Raw genomic sequence first — 15293 nt, 5'->3', positions numbered from 1 at the left:
ACCCATCAACTCAGTTATAGCAGGGTAATCTGTATTCCATCGTCGATCCTCGTGTAAAATAAACATTATCGACAGACCCGCGCCGTTTAGTATGCCAGGTACTAATCCGTAGGGTACGATAATCCTAGATTCGTTAATTGGTTCGCGCGCGACCCGTTGAAAAGAATCCGACAACAATGGGCCCCCCAGTCGTCGGTTCGACGGATTGTTTATAGATTACCTGGCCGAGCCGGACAATACCGGTGCGCGCGCGGTCGCCTCGCTACCTGGCGGCCACCGCCGTCGGATCACCCCCCTCGATTTCCGTTTCAGGTAACACGGCCATTGAACGGGGCAGACGCACGCGGCGCACCGGCCTTCGACCATTGTCAAGTCGGCGACCAACAAGTCTCGCGATCGCGGCTCGCGCGCCGGATATTTGTCCTGGAATCGATACACGCGCGCGGATTCCCACTTCCTTGGGACCACCGTTCGCATAATCATCGGGTGGATGTAATATAAAGGTAGAGGGGGGGAAAGAGGTAGAGAGAAAACGGAGCAGAGCGTTCTTCTGCCGCTATAATGGCGTCGTTCGCTTCCAACGGAGTCTCCCTTGCACCCGATACCTCTTCTCGCTCATTGTTGTCTCGTTTCTGGGGATTTCCGAGCTTGACTCCCCTAGCCGGGACTAAATCCGGGCTCCTCTTGTCGCGCGGCACCGTGACAGACTTCCTATTTTTTACCTGCACGGAATTTATTGGGGTGCGTCGCCCCGATTCCTGTCCTTCGTTCCGTTCCTTTCATTGCGACAATGGTGAATCGGGTTTTGATTCAAATCGATTAGATTTATAGGTGAATGAAGTTTATCGAAATGTGAAGGTATTTTGACTTTTGTTGTATTTAGATTGTTATCATTGATTTTAGTGACGTCTTTCAGTCGTTCGGTGGAGTTTTATATTATGTTTTACGTTATATTGGGTTCTTAATTGTCATTATTGCAACTGTACGGTTCATATAAATAACAGTATGCAGAATCTACTAAATGTTAACACTGGAAAGTTAACTGTCAGGGTGATAAAACGTTGATTAATAATATCGAAGGATTTTATGCAAAATAAAAGCGTCACTTGCATATTTTCACAAACGTCAAGCCAGCTAGTCTAATATTTCTATTTCTATGCTATATATTATTTTACATCATCAAAGCTTCTAGAATGCAATAACTCTTTAAAACAAAAAACAAATTATACTACCAAGTTATGTCAAAGTTACGTCAAGATTATATTACGTTTTATTTCATTAAAGCCTCTAGAACGCAATTAGAACCAAGTTATCAGTTACCAACATTTTTAATTTTATTAAAACATAAAACGCAAAATAAACGACTCGATTGTTCTATTATTTTACCATTTCAGTTATTCCCCTTCGCCAGGATAATATAAATTTTACCGTAATTGCATCGAGAATATTCATTTGCTGTTCCCTACGTGAATATAGAATCATCTTTGTCGTCGTTCACGCTGCCTAGCGAACACGTGAAAGCTGGAATGACGTGGCAATCTACACAACATTGTCGCAGACAATACGGCTAAATTTCTGAGTGGATGACAATCTTCGGGCGAAGATCGGTCCCAAAGGTGGGACCACCCAATTTCGAAGGTAAGACACGGTTCGACCGACGTGCAGCTATACCCGTGTTGCCCGATGCACCGTGAATCATCGACGGAAACCGAAAACGAGCATCGTCCACGCCGAATATACGTGAGCGTAGAGCGCCGTGGCTGCAGCCCTTCCGAAAAATTTCGAGACGATACGATCTCGCCGCTTTGAATGAACGAGCCGGCGCGCGGCGGCCGGACGTTAACCCTCTCCCATTCCGGAGCCGTTTCTTACTTCCCTTCTCTCTCGCTTCCCTCTTCCGTCTCCCTCTCTCTCTCTCTCTCTTTCCTCTTCTTTTTCGCTCTTTCCCCCCCTCTCTCTCACTCTTTCTACGGTCTCCTCTTGTAACGTAATATCGCCAAGTGCAAGCGGAACGAGTTCATAAAACCGCGTTTCGCCGCTCTCCGAGCTCCGCCGATGCGAAATCGTGTAAACGCCGTGTACCGCGATTCTTTTCCTTCCCTTTTCCACTCCTCGTCTTCTTTTCTCCACGCTTCCTCCTCCTTGCCCCCTTCTCAGAGAAAGAGAGAAAGAGAGAGAGAGAGAGAGATGTGGCTCAGGGGCTGCCGCGAATCCTCGGTCCCTCCTTTTTTCCCCTCCGATTCAGAAAAAAAGATGCTTTGACCTCGCTGGAGAACCCTAAGCGTTTCGCGGATCGCGCGCCACTATATTTCGTCCTTTTTCGCTCATTAGACTCCGCTTCGGAGCCATGTGCCATCGAAACTCAAAGATTCCTATCGCGAAAGACCGAACGCCGGGTCGACAGTGACGATGAGGGCTTTTGCGATCGCTGCGGAATGGCGGATAGCGATATTTGGCAGTTTCTGTTGGATGACGTTCTATAACCCCTCGCCCTATGATTCCTTCCATGCTGTGTTAACCCTTTGCACTCGAAGCGATTTTAACACTAGAAAGAAGGGAACTCGAAGACGGGAAAATGACTGCTTTTCGGCGATATAGGTACAACACACACATATATATACCGGAAATGAAGGAGGAGGAGGGGGGGGGGGCAACAGCAATGATTAATAAACGCATTTATATGTTGTAGAAAAGGTCACAAGATTATAAGAAGCTGTGTCATTATTTACATAATTATTTTTCTAATTGAAATTGAAAAGCAGTCAAAATGACTTGCTTAGGACAATCTAGTGTTAAATCTATCCCCAAAATAGCTGTTTCGACCAGCTTCATTCCCATTTAATATGACTTAGTATAATTTATGTATATAAAATTCAGTCTTGTGGCTCGTAAAATTGTTTTACGCTTTCAACGATCTCTTGAATAGAAGGCTTTTCAATAATATCAGAATTATTTTGGAAATGATATAACAATTTTCAATGGCGCCTCGGAGGCGCCACTCGAGTGCAAAGGGTTAATTAGCATTTATTCGTTCTTAATACTTTCTTTAATAAGGCTAGACAATTGCTATTTCTTGTCTTGCATTGTATTGTATTGTATTTCTTTAGTTGCTTTCGTTTCTGTATTTTGATAACAGTAAAATTAAATTTGGCTTCGATTTGAAATAAATTAATAATATTCATATTTATCACGAGTCTGCATCGTTTATTATAATGGTGTTATATTCTCTAATTATTTTTGCAAAAGCAAATTCGAGGGAAAGTATTTTGCTAAATATTTGTCAATGTCATCCACTTGTCAATCTCGGCACTGCTTTTCTCGCAAACAAAATCGCGCATTGCGTTTTCCCGAAATAAAAAATTACTTTAAATCACCCCGAGAATCTCTCAGCTTCCAATTACAATAATAACTTCCTACGTCTCTTAACCCTTTTAGTGCCGGAGGGCCGATATATCGGCTCGCGCAGCACTGTCGAAAAGTGCCTTATACTTATACCTTTCTTATTTATATAATTTCCAATGAATACAGAAAAACTGCCGTCATTGTTCCATTCTCAATTTTCGTCCTTAATGCACTGCTTTTTGAATTATATAAATAATTGCTTTTCGTTTGGTTTTTATGAGCCTTTCTCCAAATCCTAGCAAACTGTGAAATTTGGTTTTTTCGCCCGGCACTAAGAGGGTTAAAATATTGTCCAGCGGCGTAGCAACCTTATGATTCGCGGGAACAACGATCCGACGAACGCGACATTAATTTCGCCGGCGGCGAAGGAGCAGCGCACGCACCGTTCGATCGATAAAAAAATTACTTAGACCCCCCTCCCCGGTGATATTAAAACGCGGACAATTAAACAGAACTGTTCTATCAATTATGGAAACGGTTTCGGCGCTAATGGAAACCCGATTGCCCGAAAGAATTGATAAATTCAATTGCCGCGATACTTGTACGCGCGGCCGCGGCTTGATTGCCGGTTAATTACGAGCGTCCCGGACCCTATAAATATCATCGTATCGCCGCTTGTTAAAATGACCAAGCTTCGAGACTCGACGCCATCTTAACTACGAATTGAAAATGATTTTTACGCATGCGATATTTCAATTTTTATTTTTCACAGAAAAATTAGATGATTGTCCTCTGATCATTTGTAATCAATTCGAGTAACTTCTTTTTTAATTTGTACGATTTCTTATTATAATATTTTTTTATGATAAATATAATAATTCTGTATGCTGCAGTTTTCTTGGCATTGACTTAACCCTTAACGACGACTTTTTCCACCAAGTAGCAGGACTCAGATGAGTCGAGTGTCTTGTATAAAAATTATTTTAATTTGTAATACAAATATAATTAATACACGATTATATGGAACTATCTACAATTATATATCGTAGAATAATTTTTGAAAAATTACAATAATTTACATACAAACTATGTTAACATAAACACCGACAGTCGTCATTCGTCCAGCCAATCGAATCGCCGCGGCGACCGAAACTCGCCTCTCGTCCGCAAAGGGTTAACTCCGTTGAAACCCCGCCTCGCTTCATTTTTCTCCACAATCCCAGATTTCGAGATCGACGACCGGCGATCAAGAGGGCTTGACCTTGAACTTTGCCCCCCCGAAAATAGCGTAGGCGAGAGCAAGTGTATCGCGTGACAGCGGGAATTAGAAGTTCGGCCAGGGGGGGCCGCGGCGATTCGACGGTTCTCGGTTAATTTTCAATTAGCGGCGTATCAAACAGTACGAAAACTCTCGAGGCCCGCCGGGAGAAGCGGGAAAGTTCGCCGCGTGGATCGAAAGAAAAGCGAAGGCCGCGCGCCGCCGCCGCCGGATGGAAAATTCGATCGCCGGCTAGAAAACCCGACACCCCCCCCCTCCTCCCACGAGAAGACATTCGCGCGAATCACTGCCGAGGAACGCTTCGTGTTTCCAATTAACGCGCGGGCATTCGAGGAATTCCCTCGGCCGCGTTTAGAGACCGGAGGAGCCTGACGTTCGATCGAATGCCGTGATCCCACAATTAAATACAATTATTGTATCGCCGCGGTACGGAGCCGATCCGGGCTGTTGGCGGGTTCCGGTGATTGGGCAATCCGCCGCGATTTTCAACGCTGCCCCTTGGAACCTCGATCGAGAGCGTACTCCGTTTTAATAAGGCGTGATCACCGTTTACCGTTCTCTATGCGGAATATACGTGTAGCTGGTCTGGAGCATCGGACTCGTTGCGATCGTTAATAAATGTTAGAAATAAGAAATAACTAAATATAGTCAAATATAAAAATCGTGTCGTTGAATAAGAAGAATGAAAAAAGTAGACACTGTTAAATAAGTGACAGGAACAAACGAATTTTTATACGTGAAGGTTATTAGTTAATAACTTCCTATATATTGTTGTACTATTTACTATATATTATTGTACTATTTACTATATATTATTGTACTATTTACTATATATTATTGTATTATTTACTATATATTATTGTACTATTTACTATATATTATTGAATTATTATATATCATTGCATTTAAAAATGGTTACAATAATTTTTAGTCAACGATAACAATCGTAGATGACGTAAATTGTTATTCGTTACTCACAGGTTATTCATAAGCAAAAGTTCTTATCGAACATTATAATACTTATCTCTAGAGAATTAGCATGCTCGACATCGAAATGATTATATCTACTAAAAAACAATTTTCGTCGTCTATAATGGCTGTTTGCAACTTAAAACCACTTTTGCAGTTTATAATAGCCATTGCACACAACCAAACGAATTCTAGTTATTTATAATAGTTACTATCGACGACAAAAATTCTAGACACTTATAATGGTTAACGTTACAATCGAAAGAATTCTTGGTCATTTATAATGGTTATTTCTTTCGACACCGTAATTTCGTAATTCCATTCGACGCGTAATTCGTGTACGAGCGGCTGCGACGTTACGAAATAAGCATGCACACCTCGTTCACCTTTGCCTTTTGACTAGAATTGATTAACGTACGTGCCCGATGCACGATTTCAGTGTAACACACGTTTCCGTGGAAATTTCTTCGTTTGTCATTGACATGGCGCGCGCGCACGATGCTCGTCGATGTCTTCGCAACTTTTCGACGCGTTGAATGCTCGCATGCGATTACTGTGTTTGCAACGCGTGATTATTTCCGAATAAAAATTGCTTTTGCGCTGTTGTTGCTCGACCTGATATAGGATATGTAATGATTAATTATAGTAGACGTAATAGTGAGACATAGTTAGTAAATTTCAATGCCATTGTAACAAAATTTCTGAGAAAGGCGCATTCATTTGGATAATTATCTCAGATAAATATTTACTCGAAATATGAACTAATAATGAATGATTTAGATTTAAAAAAAATCGCTGAAGGGTGAAAAGAGTTAAGCAAAACTCTAAAAAAATAAATGCCTAAAATAGTGTAAAATTGATATTACTTGCTTTAATACACCACAAAGGATTTCATCCTTTCCACGAATATTTATTTAAATATATGATATAGGAATCAAAGTTACTGCCCAAATATTTTTAATCACTCAGCAACGTCAACATACTTTTAACATCAATTAACGCGTTTTATCGATTAAATCGAGTGCAGTTTCTCTCGACTAGAATTATTCCAAGATCTGCGAATATTTATGAATTTGTTGCAATTGGACCTAAAACCTAGAAAAAGTATTTTTACTGTAAACTGTAATATCATTTCGTTATCCACAGCTAAGAGTGTGCGATTAATCACTGCAGACGCGAAGAAACGACCGCGCCGGCGACGACAAATTCCCCGCGAAAATCCGCGCGGTCCCTTCGCCCGGGAAATAACGGGTCGTCCGAAGTTTCGCGGTCAACGATTCCTCCGTCCAGCGCCGGGGGTGGATTCATCGGATCGCCGGGACAAAAGGAACGGCTCGATTCGATAAACACTTGGCCGCTGCGGCGCGCGACCGACGAAAAATAAACAGCGAGGAACGACCGACCAGAAAGCCAAAAGAGAAAAGGGGAAAAAGAGAAAGAGAAAGAGAAAGAGAGAGAGAGAGAGAAAGAGAGAGAAAGAGAGGGAGGGAGAGCCTTTCTTCCGCCCTGTTTTCCGTTTCTTCCCGCCGTAATATTGACGGAACGCGATGCTCGTCGCAACCGAACCGTTCCGCGAGTATCAATTGCGCCTCGAATTAAACAGCCGGCTCCAATTAAAACATTATGCATCGCGTCGCACGAGACGGCCGCGCCGCGCCTCGCCTCGCTCACAAAAGGATAACGAGACTTGTCACGCGGGGGCTCGGGGGTGTCGGTTTCACCACCACCACCACCGCCACCACCTGCGGGGAAAATCGCGGAGGAAAATCCCGGCGGGGCCGCCGCGGCTTCGTCGCGGCGACGCGCTCAAAGGAATCGCTGCTTCTAAATAATCAGCGGGTTCGGCTCGAATCAGTCCCCGGCTAGATTTACTTAGCAACCACCTGACGTATGGGGTGGTTCACCTAAATCGAGTCATCTAAATACCTTCTCCGGCTAGGGCGTATTACTGGTATTATAATCACTGGTATTAACCCTTTGCTGTATCCTTTTCGTGGAAGTTAGAATGGTGAGAATTTTTTTCGATTGGAATAGTTATTTTGAAAGGAAAGGAATATTTGTATCTTCATTCGATTTTTGTAAATATTATATTTGTATTTGTACCCTTATTCGATTTTTAGAAAGATTATGTTTAGATTTGTACCCTTATTCGATTCTTAGAGAATTGATATTTATATTTATACCTTTATTCGGCTCTCACAAAATTAATATTTATCTTTATATTTATGCCCTATTCGACTCTCACAAAATTAATATTTATATTCATACCTTTATTAGACTCTTACTAAATTTATAATAATAAAACAAAAGAACTTCTGTTTCCCAATTATCTTCATTTACTTCCCAGATTCTAATAACAGAAATTAAAATTTCCTTCCATTTCAAAGAAATAACTGGCAATCAGATTTAATAAAATTATGTACGAAATAGTCATCATAAATCTGACTCGAAATTATAGTTAAAGCGTTAAAACCAGCCCACCAACCACACGAATAAATCTAGAATCAACAATAACGTCAAATAAATTACCAATCTGCCAAATAAATTACCAATAAAAATCCACGATTTACCAATAATTATCTACCACTGTAATTCACGCAGAAACGACCGCCGACAACGTATAAGAAGCAAGAGATTAATCGCGTTAAATCTGCGAACCGCGTCGCCGTCGCAGCCGGTCTCTGTCGAGGACGATCTACATCCTTGATCGACGATCGTTAGACAAGGTTGCGCCGGTGGGGGTCTTCCGCGATTCCTAAGGTTTCTCGGAGACACCTTATCCCAGTTCGTTTACCTCCGTTGCCAAGGAGTACCGTTGCTCGGCACGGGGAAGGGGGTGGATTCTCTGTAATCGTGAAATCGCGGAGGACACCTCGGGAACCCGAGCGTCTGGCCACCCTCTCTCGGATCCCGGACACCGTGGCGAGGAGAGACGAGAGAGAATAGGTAGAGACAGAGAGAATAGATGGAGATAGAGAGACGGGGCGAGAAGAGAGAATGAGTAGAGAGAGATGGAATAAAAGATGGAAAGACGAGAGAGTATAGATAGAGAGAGATAGAGAGAGAGAAGAGAAAGAGAGAGACGAGAGAGATAGAGAGAGAGAGAGAGAGACGAGAGAGAATAGATAGAGAGAGACGAGAGAGAATAGATAGAGAGAGAGAGAAGAGAATAGATAGAGAGAGAGAGACGAGAGAGAATAGATAGAGAGAGAGAAGAGAAAGAGAGAGACGAGAGAGAATAGATATATGTATAGAGAGAGAGAGAAGAGAAAGAGAGAGACGAGAGAGAATAGATATATGTATAGAGAGAGAGAGAGAGAAGAGAAAGAGAGAGACGAGAGAGAATAGATAGAGAGAGAATGAATAGAGTGGGAGATAGAGAGAAGAGAAAGAGAGAGAGAGAGGCGTGGGCGCGTTCCGCTCAGCAGCCGCTGCACGCTCGAAATATTTTCCAAGCAATCTCTCTTCGTCGATTAACCGAGCGCGCGTCCCCCGGTGTCGCCCGGCCCGCCGTAGATCGGTTGTTTATTAAAGCAAAGGCTCGCCCGGCCTGCTTTTATTTCACCCCGGAAGCGGCCAATTTTCCGATACCGAGGGACCCGGTGGAAACCTGGTTTTTCTATTGGCACGCTCCCCACCCCTCCTCCCCCTCTCGTTTTCTTCGTTCAGTTACTCCTTTGTGGAAATTCGCTCGTTTACTTTATTTTTCGACCGGGGCTGATTAATTTCTTCTTTGTCAGAGGCCGTGTGTCGCTCGAGCCATCCAGGAATGCGCGCGCGAAATTTCGAATCGACCTGGCCCGCGATATCTTTGAAGTTATCGATCATCGACGCGTAGGTGTAATTTTACGTTTCAGCGTTTTTTCGACTGGTTGAAGGAGATATATAATAGCGATAATAGTTCGCGAAGTGCTACGGTAGGTATGATAATGAATAGTTACTATTATTTATATAAATAGTATTTGCAGATTTATTTGACTTTTATTTATGGTAGAGAGGATTCGTTGAAGTAGCGTTATCGCGAGATTGTAAGGAAATAGCTGGCTGAAGTGGTATTTCATATTGTCTAGTTATTCTTCGAAATTCCATTTCTCACGATTAATATTGATGAGAGAAAGTGAGCCGCGTTGGAATTTTAACTGGATCCTCGGGAAGTGTTCCTTTATCGTCTCATCTGTAATTACAACGATAGGTCGGGCAGATAATTTGTTAACGTCCAATTAGAGACGATTTTTGCAATCGGCGAAACGAAAGTCGGGAACTCGCGGTCTTCGATTATTTGAATTATTTCGCTTTTCTTTCCGTACGAAACTATTTACGTTCATTTCTCAAATAAATGGTATTCGAATAAATACCAGTTCCTGTATGCGGATTTTCATACAAAATAAAAATGTACCGCAACTATTGTAGGACACAAGAATCAATTAGGAATGTCTTGCTTCGTCTAATAATTTTATTATAAGAACAGTAAATACATGGACGATCTTTAATTTTTGTAAATTTGTCATTCTGTCAAATTGTGCCTAACTATTTTTATAAATAATTAAATAACTTCCAAAATATATAAGATAAAAATCTTATGCAACACAAGAGTCGGTTAAGAACATCTTGCTAATTTTAACAATTTTATAACAAATAAACTAGTACATTAATGCTCTTTAATTCTTAAACCTCTCATTTTCTTCAAATTACGCTCACCCACTTTTCCGACAAATTCATAAAGTTCGCTCACAAATAAATAAATAAAGTCTATTCGTCGCCAATAATTACACCTGGTGCATTGACACCGAGCGGAAAGAGGACACCGACGAAGAGAGATCGTCCCGGAAGATTCAGCCAACAGCGAGTATCGCGGAAGTTCCCGAGACCGGCGGAAATAAATTCGGCCGTTAATCCGGGTTAAGCGAGATGATCCGCGAGGAAGGAAACTCGCGTAAAGATCCCGTTTCCTCGGGAACTGCGAGGGTATGAGATACTCGCGGTTCTCTATGGAGTCGTCAAGAGAAAAAAAAGAACGCTATCGGAGGGTTGGAGCGTCATTAAACGGTTGATGTATTCCGACGATCGCCCGACTCCGCCGTAAAAACTCGGCGCTGACTAGGAGAGCGGACTCCGGAGCGGAGGATCCATGGATCGCCGAGAACAGGGGAGGCACGTTCCGCGCCACGTGGCTGGCCGATGACTCGCGATATTTGTCCCGCGCAAACTTTCGTTACGTATGCAAACATCTGGGTCTCGACTCGTCGTCGCGGCGCAACAATACGAACGAGCTACACATTCGTGTAATATTCGTGTGCAACGATTGTGCAATCATTGGAATCATTGGATCATTAGAGCACAGAATTTTCGAATTAGAGGGTTATAGGGGGAGTAGTTGGATTCATATGAATATTAATTAGAAATTTTTTAATATTAATAAGATTTTATATATTATTCGACGCGTAATGACTATTGGGCCGATTTCGATGACTAGATTTATTCTTCTGAATTAACGCGTCTAAAATGCATCTGCTGACATATATGCAATTGTTTAAGTTAGGTGAAATTGTTGTAAAAAAGTGAAAATTATTAAGAAAATATTGTGAATATTATCTTTATTGTTTGATGGATATTTTTAGACTGTGAGAATAATTTTAGATGTTGCGTTACAAATGTTATTATTTGTAGTTTGTGAAGGCTGTTTTATTAATAATAGATATTTAGAAAAATTAAAATAATTAAAAACAATTTAGAGGTTATGAAAAATTACTATGTGAAACTATTGAAAAGTGTTAAAAACTATTATGAAGTAGTAAAACGTAATAAAATCTATTACAAAGTACTAAAAAGTATTAAAAAAGATCACGAAGTACTAATAAATTTTAAAAACTATTGCAAAGTACTGATAAATTTTAAAAAATATTGCAAAGTACTAAAAAAGTGTTAAAAACTATTACGAAGTACTAAAAAGTATTAAAAACTATTACAAAGTACTAGAAAACATTTTTAAAAAATACAAAGCACAGAAGCTTATTAAAACTGATAAAACCTTATCCAATCGCGACGAAGATTAATCGAAACTAAAAAGAATCGCGCGATGAATTTTACCACCAATTTCCCATTAGATTTGTAAAATCGTGTTCGCAGCATCACTTTCGGATCAGATAGCGGACCTCGCGCGAGGTATCCCGACGACCGAGCGGGTCGACGTCAATCGTTATGCGGAGCTGTCGGCGCCTTCGAATCGCGCTTATTAGCGGCCGCATTGACAATGACAAGAAGCGATAATTATGATCGCGGCTGGAGCTGCGCCGGCGGCTTAAAAACCCAACAGGGAGAGACAGAGAGAGAGAGAGAGAGAGAGAAAGAGAGCGGCGGGGTGTCTCCCGCCGATCAAATCGAGTGATATCGATTTCGGGGTTGAGCCGCGGGTGGGAGAGACGGAATCAGCAGCGAACAATTCGCCCGATGGAGAACGGTCGACGAACGCTTGAAACCACGTGCTGCGAGAGCCCCCGCGCCGCGCGCGTTCCGGCCGCCCTTTCACCCCGAAGCTCGAACTCTCAAAGGTTACGGGTTCTCGGCGTATTGACCTTCAACCCGGGCCCACCACCGGAACCTGCTCTCTCTCTCTCTCTCTCTCTCTCTCTCTCTCTCTCTCTCTCTCTCTCTTTCTCCCGGCCAATCCACCCACGCCTAACGAGCTGTCTGCCTACGCGTTAACCGACCCCGCTGATCTTTTACTCCAACCCGGAGATCCGAATACAGAGTGCACCGCGAATGTACCACGGTAGTCCGGCCGGGTCGATCATTTTTAGTCGAAACTTCATTTTTCAACTTTGACATTTCGAGGTATTTACCTTCGCGCCGACCACGCCTCGGAGCCTTGAAATCCAAAGTGTTGACCCTTCGCGCTCGAATGGTCACTCTGAGCTTTCAGGGCAAATTGTTACATCATGTTGCAGAATCATTTTCACAGTGTCTAAGAGACGCTTTGTTTAACAGACTTTTAAAGGGTAATTGTTTTATTAATTATTATTTTATTGGCATAGAATGTAGTAAATTATGAAAATAATTATTCATGCGCAATTTAAAGCGATAGGGAGATTAAATATATTAAGATACCATTTTCGGTTAATTAAAATTATTAAAGAAAGCAATAGTTTTCGGTTTGGTTCTTAATAAATATCGAATAGAGAAAACCTTGGCATTACTATAAAACTGTAATAAACTGCGTAATAATAACTTTATAATAATAATAATAATAACAATAATAATAATAACTTTATAAAAATAATAATATATCTAAATAAAAATAATAATATACCTATATAAAGATAATAATATAACTATAAATATATAACAATGACAACAACACCAAATAATTACAAGTGCGCACGATCAAGTACAATATGGCAACTTCTCGCGCAAGGGTTGGAAATCTGCGTCAGTTATCGCGGTGTATCTTGAGCCATTAAACGGCAATTAGTAGCAGCTTCGGTTAACAGAGTCGAAGCTGAGAGAGAGAGAGAGAGAGACCGCTTTCGAGTCCGAGCATTTGACAGACCCTTAGCTCGACGAACCAGCTGATCCATCATCGATGCCTACGTACACTGTACTCAATCGTCCTTGCGTCCAAGGCAAGGGTCTGCTAGCTTTAGATTGATAGACCCGATAGACCGGCGTCATCCGTAAGGCTACCCGGACCGATAGCCTTATCGATGAGCCCTCTAACACGCCCTTGATCTTTCGATGTAAAATACCATAGGGCGCGTGGCTTCGTTCTCTTAACACCGCTTTGAAATATTTTGACGCGAGCCTCGTCAAAAGTTTAACTGTCGCGCAACATTACGCAATGTTATGCTCGTAGCGTAATGAAATAACTATGCCAGGGTATGGATACTTGGAAATATAGGCCATATTTTTATTTTTAATACTGGAATTACTGTGCTTTAAACGTGGTTAATGTATGTTGTTGTATAGTAATGACTAGGTTAGATTTACTTAAATTTGGTATTATTTATATTGTAATATATATTTCAATGTAGAAGATTATCTAATCATTTTCTCATAGGAATATCTTAAACTATAGTAGAAAAGATCAGAAATCTGGTTTGGTAGTTCTAGCGTCAATAATAAATAATTACAATAATTAGTTCTACTTGCAATTTGCATAATTTCTCTTCATGGTGCTATATTTTATCATACAATTTTTTGACAAACTCAATCTTTGACGCAAAGTCATTTTACCACTCCGATCTACAATATTTCCATATTGTTTTGTACATTTAAATAAGTTATCGCCTAACAAAGAGCTCGAATAAAATTTATCTCTAATAAAATGTTCTTATTTACTATAAAATTATACTAGAATTAAAATAACATATACTGTATTATATACATATGTATTATATAAATATTACAAAAATAAACTTTGACATAAGAAACTCTGCTCTATATTCGGATTTCTCGTTACTCGACTCCACGAGGCGTAATCGAGTCCGCCGTGGAAGATATTCCGAAAATCGTGGTACACGAAGGGTTTAAGACACCAGATAGAAGTAACCAACGGCACCGCGGGCCTCGAGCCGACGATTATTTATGCGAGATTTCAGCGACGATGCCGCTCCCGCCCCGTTCGCGTCTCCCCGCATCCTGAAAGCTGAACGGATCTCCGCCCGCGGGAGATCCGTTCATTGACCTCTCCTATCGGAATCCGATAGCCTCGGGGGTATTATAATGAGCCGAATAACGACGCTTCCAAAAACCAGCCACTGCTCGTCGACGATTTACGAGCGCCTCCGGATCGTCGTCGATTGCCGGGCCGCCATTCTTTCCACGTTGGTTCGCGGGGATGCGTTGCAGAGGCTGCTCCGCGGGAAACCAGCCCCGCGAATCCTTTTCACGCGATAGGAAGGAATCGAAACGTTTCGACGAGGTACGAGCCAGCCTGGATGAACGCTGGGAAATTATTCTTTATTTTAGCTTTCCGATAAGCGCTCATTTCGAGGCTCTGTTGTTGCACGGAGTCTACAATTGACCACGAGGTGTCTGGAATGGTTGAGAAAAATATCTGCTCAGGGTTGATGAGGTCGGATAAATATAAAAAATGGCGATATAATATGTGAGTAAGATATAATAATAAAATAATAATTATGTGCAAAAATATAATAATAAAATGATAATAATATTTAATCTTGTTAAGAACAATGTATGATTAATGGTCGCGTGATTGGAAAGATATGAGTTTGAAATTTATATAATAGTTCGTGAAAATACGAAAGCAACAGAAGATCAATTTTGAGAATGTAGTCCAAGCTGTCGTTTAAATAAATCAGAAATATATCTAAAAATTTATATTTTTATACCAAAGCATTTCCGGACACGAACTTCTATAAACCTCTTTTATCTCTTCGATCCCAGCAACGTATATTATAATTTTAATCCCAACCTCGCACAACGCATACGCAATTGAAACGACCACAGAAATAGATAAATAAATATATCCACCGCAACCACGAAACGTAACGAGAGCAAATAATTCTTGCATCGCATAAAAATCCTCGTTTTATTTACTGGTATCGGGACTCGATCATCAGGCAACATTCGAATGAATCGCGCGAGCGAGAGGGGACAGCTGCGCGCGAAAGGCTCGAGATGCTCTCCGTCCGCACACGTGTTCTAGACCGGATGCCGGAAAATCCACGGGAGTATTAGAAGCCGT

This window comes from Augochlora pura, chromosome 10, assembly GCF_028453695.1.
Source record: "Augochlora pura isolate Apur16 chromosome 10, APUR_v2.2.1, whole genome shotgun sequence".
Lineage (NCBI taxonomy): Eukaryota > Metazoa > Arthropoda > Insecta > Hymenoptera > Halictidae > Augochlora > Augochlora pura.
The sequence above is the reverse complement of the archived record's forward strand: the minus strand, read 5'-3'. Positions refer to the sequence as shown.